The sequence below is a fragment of the Zingiber officinale genome, chromosome 6B, assembly GCF_018446385.1.
Source record: "Zingiber officinale cultivar Zhangliang chromosome 6B, Zo_v1.1, whole genome shotgun sequence".
Classification (NCBI taxonomy): Eukaryota; Viridiplantae; Streptophyta; class Magnoliopsida; order Zingiberales; family Zingiberaceae; genus Zingiber; species Zingiber officinale.
In genome coordinates, this window is record NC_055996.1 from 130614137 (window position 1) to 130625046 (window position 10910).

The window sequence follows — 10910 nt, forward strand, 5'->3', positions numbered from 1 at the left end:
ACAGTTTTAATATATTTTACAACGGATAAAACCGTTGTCTTTTATCACTTTTTACAAAAAAATTCCGTTGTGATTTACCTAGTTTTTACAATATTTTTAATTGTTGTCTTTAATGTTCATTAATACCAAACAACTAATTTTATTTTAATATAAGCAAACCACCAATACAAAATTAAATATTTACTAGATTAAATCCAAAATAAACATCCATATATAATTCATCTTGTAGCCACATATATTACAAAAATATACAAAATGAGTTGTTACTCATCAAAATACACATGTTTTCCATTACTGTTCTCCATATACATTAAATCACATGTTTTCCATTTGTTGTTCTCCATATGACTTTTAATTTACAAATTAGCAAGGCAAGCTACATCCTAACAAAGCTCACTCCTTGCATAAAAAATCTCAAGCCTCACGAATTGGCCGAGTTACGTACCTGCAAGAGGAAAATTAAACAAAACTTATCAATTCCAGATTTAGATTTATTCATATAAATCTACATAAAATACAAGTAATATAACCAACTTATAGTCTAAGAAATAAAACTTATGCAATACAAGAAATTTCAGGATTTCACATATCTCTAATATAAAGCAATTCCATAACGACACTCAATTCCAGAATTCCAGAATTCTGATTTATATTTATTCATATAAATCTACATAAAATACAAGCAATATAACCAACTTATAGTCTTAGAATTTAACTTATGCAATACAAACTTATGCAATACAAGCAATTCAAGGATAAAAGAAACAAATCAACTATTCAAATGTCTATTTAGGATGCGGACTTGCTGAGTTATACAAAATGACAAGAACTTGTATAGACAAATGTTGAAAATAGACAAGGAATTTGATATATGCTTTGTTCCTAGAAAAATATCTATAGTGACACTAAGAGTGAACAATCACTAATCCTATTGAACACATGTACAATTTGTAAAAATAGTCATGTCAGAGATTGCGATCATACTCATGTTGAACATATATCAAGTCTAAGTAACATAGACATGGAACAGTTGCAGCACTGGCACCATATTCAACTACACAAGCATTATCATACTAGAGATTTGAATGAACATTAGTTATCAAATTTCGTAAACAGTAAGTAGTAGAGTACTAGCCTTGTATGTTAAACTTGTTGAATGTACAATATCTCATAAGAAAGTTTACCTTTAATGCTATCACAATAATCACATCAGAGAGAATACATAAATCAATGAACTGATCCATTGTGAGTCTTAGCTCTTTAAGAACCTGAAAAATAAGGATGAGGATAAATACAGTAATTCAATTAGCAATAAGCAGAATAATTCCATCACAAAGATTTTTTTGGAACTAGGATCCATTAAATGACGGAGAAATTCTAGCACACTAAAGTGTCCCAATAAAAGTACTTGTTATGCACAAGCAATGACCTCAATTGTTGTGTTAAGATCGTTAGTTGCATCTTCCCTCTTTGAATATCTAAAGAATAAAATAAGCTTAAAGATTATCATTATCTTGCAAAAAAAAAAAGGAGGGGAACAATGACAAAACTGTAAAGACTAGCTTTTTGACAAGTTCTTATTTCTTCAGCTCTGGAGATTGACTGTCAAATACATATCTGGCATCAAAAAAATGATAATAAAATATTGTGGTCGAATGAGAAATAAAATGATATTTAGACATGCAAATGGACTTACATTGGCTCGATACATGCTTCTAATAATCTGATAGTTCGATTGAACATCCCTTGCAAATGACTTATTGGCCATACAAAATGTCAAGAGTTAGAAGAAGAAATAAAGAAGTCCAAGTCAAGCATAAATTTTTCTCAAAATTAGAGCACTTTAACATTTATCATCAACAACAAGATGGAATAGAAGTGTAAGATCACCTTGTAACTTCGCCAGTATGGTTAGTAAGAGTGTTCATGCTAGTTCTTCCGACAATGATCTGACAACTTTCACTAACCAAACAAGACCAATTTTCTTTGTCTACAAGTCGGTTGAGAAAGAAACGACTTTAAACTCATTGTTTTCACAAGCTCTGCTATAAATTGTGTTCATCATACAAGCTTTCTTCTAGAAGCGCAGGAGATGGATATGGCAAACAAACTAATTAAATTGTTCTAGCCCATGACAATGACAGACTAAACCATTAGAAGTTTGTAGGATTATCAGTTGCTTCACTCAAACCAATTCTAACTCTCAGGCAACAGTATTCAACTATATTCCTCGATGATAAATATGGCTAACACAGTTCCCAAGAAAAAACATTTTCCAGATTCATACAAAGTCAACTCACATGAATAGAGTCTAATTGCAAATTACCATCATGGCATACACAAGGACTATAGAACATAAACCAAAAAAGAAAACTAGTTTACCTGAGCATCGTACAATAACTAGAGTAGCAAATACAACAGACATGCTAAAGATGGAGTCAGAGAATCCCCTACACAGTTAAGTTAGTACACTTCAATTACAAGACCTTGAAGGGAATAACAATAACTACACACTGGGGAATTTCATCAAACAATTTTACATGCCTACCTCTCCAGCCCAAGCAAAGTAGCCACAGCAGTAACGACCTAGAAAAATCCAAGCATAATTGATTAAAATTCCATAGTTCAACCTCACAAATTGCAAAATAAGGGGAAAATAGAGAAACGCTTCTGACAGAGGAATGAGTAGACGGCATGCCTCTCGATCGAACTGCCGCCCTGAAGTCATGTAGTGTGTGTATCGATTACATGGAAACTGGCCAGCATTGCAAATTGTGAAGTCCGGAGTACTGAAATCCTCCAGTTCTTCAGGCGTAGGACGGATGCACCTGTGATCCTTCCAATTATTTCATGCAAAAGAGAGTTTTTCTTCTTCTAGTTTACATGTTTTCCCTTGACATTACGGAGAGAAAGAGGAGCTAGTTAGCTCACTAACACTAATATATGCATATGTATGATCCAGCCTGCTACTAACACAACTATGATTCACTACTAGAGATCAACAGAACCAACGCAAAGATGACTTATCTGGATAACTGTCGAACTGTAGAATTGAAGAGCATCTTTAGCATTCTTATTAGTAGTATTTTTCACTTACATGTTGTGCATGAACAGGGAATGATAGGCCCTTGCAGAGACAGTTTGAACTTTGATTCGATGCTCGGGATCCCAGTTGAGGAATTGGTCATTCACAAATACCTTGTATCATTCAGATGGCACATTAGGATCTATGAGGAATTACATCAAACACTTGATGTGCATGTGTACCTTATCCAAAGAGTTGAGGTGTTAATAGATCAAACTTCAAATAACTATGAAGGATAAGTGTTAGCAAATCACTTCTTTGATAAATGAAAGAAGGCTTTTAACCAAAGTAAGAAAGATTTCCAAATTATTAAAGTGGGACTGATATCAAATTCAATAGAAAACAATTACCAACTTCGGTGAATAGTGAATTTTGCAATATCAATGCAAATTATAAGTGCTTCAGATAATCCATTTATCCATATATATTTCCTGTCTTTCTGGAATGAAGATATGTAGCATATATTCTCACTATGGACAACAAAGACAAAACGTTGACATTACTCGTGCTATTACAAAATTTTCTTCATGCTCTTGACTTGTCAGAACATCTAGTAGACCACAGAATTACTAAGGCATCATTCAACTGTCAGCATTCGATTCTGGTAGGCACAACAACCTTAACGTCCTTAGACAGGAATTTATGAAAAAGGTAATGAAAAAATACACAGGTGAATGACGGAAACTTATTAAGGAAAAGTGTCGATCCTACAAGTGTCACCATGTATAATGAAAAATGTATCAGATGAGAAAAAGGGATATCTCCCTGTTGAACAAACTTCAATTTTCCATTTTATTTTCATTTTATGTCAAGTTGGAATAAGCTTCTCCTAAATCAATTAAAAAGGATAGATAATCGTAAGGCTTATCCTTAGCAAATCAGGAGGCAATAGCTAACTGTAACGACCCGCCTTCTACTGACAAGGCTGTAAGGCCGATCGCTACATTATGCTGTGCTAAATTACTATTGTAGAAATCTGGATTGATTAAAATTTTACTAAACTGATTACTGTAAAATCTAAACTTGATATTCTAGGTGTACCTAGGAGTTGTACGCATGCTAGGGAAGATAATCTATGCCTCTCGGATGTCCTGCTAGCTGTAATCAGGCATTTCAATCGATCCATGAATCGATTGGGCTGTCAGATCGATCCAGTGATCGATCCAGCTTGATACTGGCACGGAGAAAAACCCTGGATCGGTCGGCTGACCGATCCATGAGATACATGGCTTCTGTATGCGGCTGGATCGGTCTACCGACCGATCCAGGAGTACACTGATCGGTCTGTAGACCGATCCAGTGGCTCATTGATCGGTCGGCTGACCGATCAGTGAGCTCCTGTACTCACTGCTCGCATCTAGATCGGTCGGCTGACCGATCCAGTGGTACAACCCAATTCTGATCGATCTGTAGATCGATCTGGGTTTCTGATTTCGAATCAGAACCCCTGATTTCAGCACTATTTCGTGCCTCAATCACATTACATGTTCTAAGATGACTAGGAAACACTCTAACAACCACAACTAACATTCTAACAACATAAAGAACAATGTTCTAAGCATAACAGAGTGCATGGTTAACTAATTCATAGCGATCAACATACTAAAGTGCAAATTGCTAAAACACTAAAAAGTACTAATGTTTAAACAAAGCTTGCTAGAGTTCCCTAAGATCTTCTTTCCAAGTTCCTGCCCACACACATCTTCGTAGCATTGTCCTCCAGCCTCCGCTAGTCCATCTTCCCCTTACCTTTATCTGCAGTATAAGTAAAAGAAAGTATCTATAAGCTTTCGCTTAGTAAGAAACCATCTACCTCACTAAAACATGCATTCGATGCAATATGCTTTTAAAACATGCTATTTAAAATGTGTACTGATTAAACTGAAACATGACATGTTATCATACATAGAAATCAAAGCTAGTCATGGCATACTATCATATAAACAGGTGTAATAAAACTGAACATGAACACCAAAGCATGGCATACAAAGCTAACCATAACTATCATGTGTAACAACAAGAAAAACTGAACTGAACACAAACTGAGCTAGACTGGAGCTGAATTCAAACTCAACTAACATAACTAATCTTTGTGAGTTTTGAAAAACTAATAATGTAATAGATTAAAGTACATAATCATACTGCTAATGGGCCCGGCAACTGTACATGCTATGTGCGCGTCCTCAACTAAACCCGGGGTTGCAAATCCTGAATTTAGCAAGGTTTACTAGGTTATCTAAACCTAGGGACCGACTATGGGAGCCCAGCCCATCATCTACAGTGCCACTACTGAAAATAAAATACTGAATCATAGCTAATTAATTTACCTTGCTTCTACTAGGTTATCTGAACCTAGAGGCGACTGTGGGTGCCCACCCATTGGACCGTAGTCCCATATATGCTGTGGCAAGGCTTACTAAACTATTTAAATGCTTCTATTGCATTTACTGAGCTATTAAAATGCCTAAGTTGCATTTTTCTGTGCTAAATAATTTAATCGAACACTTAGTATGCACTAATTCGCATCCTTGTGCCGAAAGTCTACATATTACTGAATTAAAACATGGAATTCACACGGAAGCTACTTATACTGCAGGTGAGGGGTTTCTTACCTCCTGTTCGGATTTTCTTACGATTCTAATCGCTAGATTTCCGAAGGAGACGATCCTTTCGACGATTCTCTGGCGTCTATGCGTTCTTCTCGCGGAGAGGAACGTCCTCGTGTCGGAGATGTCGCCGGAAGGTGTCCTTGAAGCCCTAGGAATGGAACCCTAGGTTCCTTCTTGTGGTTGGCGCCGAGAGAAGGAGAGGGAAGGGGGCGGCGTGGCTAGGGTGAGGAGAAGGAAAAGTCACGTTAAAAAAAATAACTCTTCACCTATTAAATTCCCTATTTATATTACGTGGGTAATTTCAGCCCAACTCTAATATAAATTTAATTGCCTCCCTTTCCTTTCAGCATGGCCCTGCTGGGTTCAACTGGTTACTAACATTATCCGTAAACCGTAGGTCTCGGGTTCAATTCCCGCTTAGGTCGTTTTCGTTTTCTATTTATTTTTGCTACTTCCGCTACTCTAAAAATTCTGTAAAAATATCCTAAAATTCCATAAAAAATCATAGAATATTTCTAAAATAGTTTTGAGAATTTTCGGGCGTTACACTAACTTCCGTAGAAAAATTCCAATGCTAGTTGGGAACTTACCTACAGCTGATTCCTAATACCTTCATATCATACATAAAATTGAGCATGGTATCAAGGTGCCAGTTAAATTTCAAGATTCCTTAAAAGAATACTCACTGAGCAGCTTACAATTTTGCAACTATATTGTTGAATCTCACTTTACCATTTTTAACCTAAGGCCTTGACTGTGTGCTATTTATGAAGATCATTTTCTTGTCCAAGGGGGTTACATTGATCCTATTTGTGATAGTAATCACTCATACTTCCTAATAAAAAACACAAGATATTTTGCTCATATCATGTGTATATTCAACATATATATTTTGCTCCATCAGATAATTATTATGGATAAATCATAGAATTCGAAGATTGACCCTGCACCCTCCCTCAGATGAAGTGAAAAACTACAGGTCTTGGATATGCATCATATTGTTCAATTCTAATCAGCATGGCAGCTGATCCAACGATTTCTCATGTCAAATGATGAGCTCTCATATCAGTGGATGATTGATTTCATATGCATTGCAAGGATTCGACTCATAAACACTGGTTAACAGAAACCAAAGGTAATATAATGCGAGAAAAGATTCGGCACTAGTTATGATCAGTGCTTAACAAATAAAGAACACAAGAAAAAGAATATATAGCCAAAAATATCTGAAACATTGACATCACTGTGTCATCCCCTAAAAGAAGAAGCTCCTCAAACAAAAAGAAAAAAAAAAGGACAGAGGAAGAAAATATTCAGTGAAGAAACAATATGAAATGGCATTATCTAACCACCAAAGAAGATCAACGGCAAAATCGTTCTTTTTCTCCTAGCAGAAAACAAGAGGAAATGCAAAAATCTCTCGGAAACAGAATCTTGACATGGAATCGGGGAAGCGGAACCTAAAGTGATCACCTTCGAAGCGCCAACCAATCTGGAAGAAGCTTCCTCCGCCGCTCCCCTGTGAAACTCCACACAAACCGCGCTGCCGTCTTCGGCTGCTGCCCTTCCCAGACCGATGACAAGGCGACAGGAGGCGGCCTTAAAAGGACGAGGGAGGCGGCGAGAAGACGCCGAATGAAATCTGGATGTTTCCCCCTTTTTTATTATTGAGAAAGAGATGTTTGTTTGGAGATTAAATATTGACCTGATGGATTGGAGCTGGAGCTTCTAGCGCTCCTCCTCTGAGATGGTGGCGAAGGCAGTATTGCCCTGCTGCGCGCCGTCCTTGATGGGGGTGGTCGGCACCGACCTTTTCTTCTACAGGGAGTGCAGTTCGTCGATGGTCTTTGCCTTCACCAGCGGCGCGCTGTCATCGTGGCAGATCTCGTTCTCTGGTTTCTCCCTCCCATGCGTTTGGATCTTCGGCAGCCCATTGGAGAACGCCGTTGCTCACCAGGAAACGAGAAGGAGCACAACATCGTATGAGGAGAGGGAAAGATAAATGGCTTAGGTTTGGGAACGCGAAAACACGGCGCCGAAAAGAAAACAGCGAGGGAAAGGAAAACAGTGAAGGGGGGAAATGACCAAATTCAATTACAACGGTTTTTTCAAAACTGTTGTTGTAGCCGCTAAAAACGCGGATAAAGACAATGGTTTATAAAATCGTTGTAAAAAGTGTTGTCGTTTTAAAAAAAAAATCGCTCAATGACAACAGTTTTGCTAAAACCGTTGTCTTCTAAATTTAATGGGGAGTTCAAAGACAACGGTTTTGGCAAAAACCGTTGTCTTTGAGCAAATACGCAACGCTTTCTCTTAAAACCGTTGTCGTAGGGGTGTTGTCGTTTGCAGTTTTTGTTGTAGTGCTTGCTAGCTTGGCCTCTGATATTCCTTCATGAAGCTCTAGGAACTTCTCCCAGAGTTCTTTAGCCGAGTTGTTGTTAGAGTGTATACTAAAAAAGTCTAGTTTTTTGTATAAACATATAAGAATCACATTGGTCAAATGCCTACATTTATGCTAAGTGTAGTTGTCCATTTAATTTATATTGTAGATAGTATGGTGTGAGGAGACACATAGAAGATCATGTTATCAAATCCTTATAAATTATAAACAGTTGCTCACAATCAAGATGGAATGGGACAAACCATTGGAGTGGTTGTAGTGTAATTAGGTATTAGTTTATCTTGACTAATCAATTACACTAGTACACTATGAGTGTATTGAGCAGGATCAATTGAGGTAGTATCTTTTTATACTGACTATATAAAAGAACAATACCTTTGTTATTATGGAAGTGTGTACTCTTAATCATGATATAATAACAAGCACGTATACTTAGTATTTATTTCTTTGATTTATCAAAGGGTGTGATTTAGTTCGTTAAATCAATAGGCCTGATAAGTTGGGAAATGATATTATTTATATGGTGTGTTGTTGATTATAGAATGAAACTGTGTCCTAGTAATTTAGGTTGATGATGTCCCCTTGAGGAGTTCATAAGGATTGTCATGTAAACCCTGCAGGTGGACTTAGTCCGACATGACAATAAGGTTGAGTGGTACTACTCTTGGAGTTAGATATTAATTATGTGAGTTATCAGTAACTCATTTAATTAGTGGGCATTCTAAATCTTAAACACAGGGAGACTAACACACTCATGATAAGAATGAGCTCATATAGTAATATGAGATTGGTGCAGTAGTTCAATAATAACTCTTTAGTGGAATGAGATATTATTGATGAACTCGAGTTGGGTGTTCGGGGTGAACACGGGAAGCTCAAGTTCATCGGGAGACCAAAATCAATTCCTCCTCTCGGTCCCTGACGTAGCCTCTTATTTATAAAGTGTTATACCCACCCATAGCCACCTTCTTACCCACCTTAAGATGGCCTACCAAGCCTAGCTTGGAGCCCAAGCTAGGGCCGGCCAAACCAAGTTTAGATGGGTCAAGTAGGTGGCCGGCCCTAGCTTGAACCCAAGCTTAGGTGGTCGGCCACAATAAATTAAAAGGATTTTATTTTTTAAAATCTTTCCTTATGTGGAAGCCATGATTTTAAAAGAGAGTTTAAAATTTAAATCTTTCCTTTTATAGCTTTCTACAAAAGATTATGGGAAAGGTTTGATATCTTTCCTTATTTGTAGTTAAAAGGAAGATTTTAATTTTTGATAAAACTTTCCTTTTTTGTAACCATCTTCATGGTTTTAAAAGAGAGTTTTAAAATTTAAATCTTTCCTTTTATAGCTTTCTACAAAAAATTAAGAGAAAGGTTTGATATCTTTCCTTATTTGTAGTTAAAAGAAAGATTTTAATTTTTTATAAAACTTTCCTTTTTTATAATCATCCTCATGATTTTAAAAGAGAGTTTTAAAATTATAAATCTTTCCTTTTATAGTTTTCTATAAAAGATTAAGAGAAAGATTTGATATCTTTCCTTATTTGTAGTTAAAAGGAAGATTTTAATTTTGGAGAGAACTTTCCTTTTTGTAATCATCCACATGTTTTAATAGAGAGATTTTAATTTATAAAAGTTTCCTTTTATAACTAACCATGAAGTGAATTTTTAAAATAGAAATTTTTATTTTTAAAATTTCCGGAAAAAAATTAGGAAGTTTTAATTTTGTGTTTAAAACTTTCCTTCCTTGGAGGATTTGATATTGCCGGCCACATCTATAGAAGAAAAGGAATTTTTTTTATCAATTAAATCTTCCTTTCTATGGCAAGGAAAATAGGGAAATTTTTATTAAAACTGTCTTTATTTGCCAAGACCAAGGAATATAAAATAGAGGGTAGAAGTGCCTCACCTAATAACAATACTTCTATTATTCATCTCCTCCTTGATGATGGCCGGCCCTCATCCTTCTTCATCTCCTTTTCTTCTTCTTTGGTGGTCGGTGACATCAACTCTTGGGGAGTCCTTGGTGGTCGGATTTTGCTTGGAGAAGAAGTAGAGAAAGGAGGCTTTGTTTCTTTGCATCCCTTGGAGCTTGGTTGGTGGCTAAAGTTCTTCATATCAAGAAGTTTCTTGGTGGCCGAAACTTGCAAGGAGAAGAAGGAGGCTTGGGTGGATTCTCGTCTCTGTAGATCGTCACCCACATGATATCCAAGATAAGAAGAGGAATCCGGCAGAAGATCGTGAGGTCTATAAGCTATAAAAGGTATAACTAGTTATTAGTTTTCGCATCATAACTAGTTCATCCTTTTATTTAGATCTTGAAATACCGAACACAAAAGGCTAACATTTCTAGGTTTCGAATTTGTGATTCGAGTTTGTGTTTCTTTGGTTTTTTGAACTTGTGATTCGATTGTTCTTTTTGGTTAAACCTAGGGTTACTATAAAGAAATTAAATATTGAATTTCATTGAAAGGCTTTGTCTAGGAAGTGGTGGATGCTCTCATACCCAAGAAGGCCTAGTGCCTCGCCATGTTTAACCTGGAAGCCAATCTTTGAAATTAATATTTAATTGAATTTGTAACATAGGTGGATTTGGATCAATAATGTTAAGCATCATTTGCGATCTAAGTCTAAACCACTAAGAATAGATAGATTGAATTTGGAATCAATAATGTTAAGTTCTGTTTGTGATTCTAAATTTAATTTCTAAAGAACACAATAGGTTGTTAGGAATGGTTCAGGACTTGTACAAATTTTTATACAGGGAAACCGATACGATATTCCGAGTATCAACCAACAGTTATAGCTACCGATGCAGTTGACT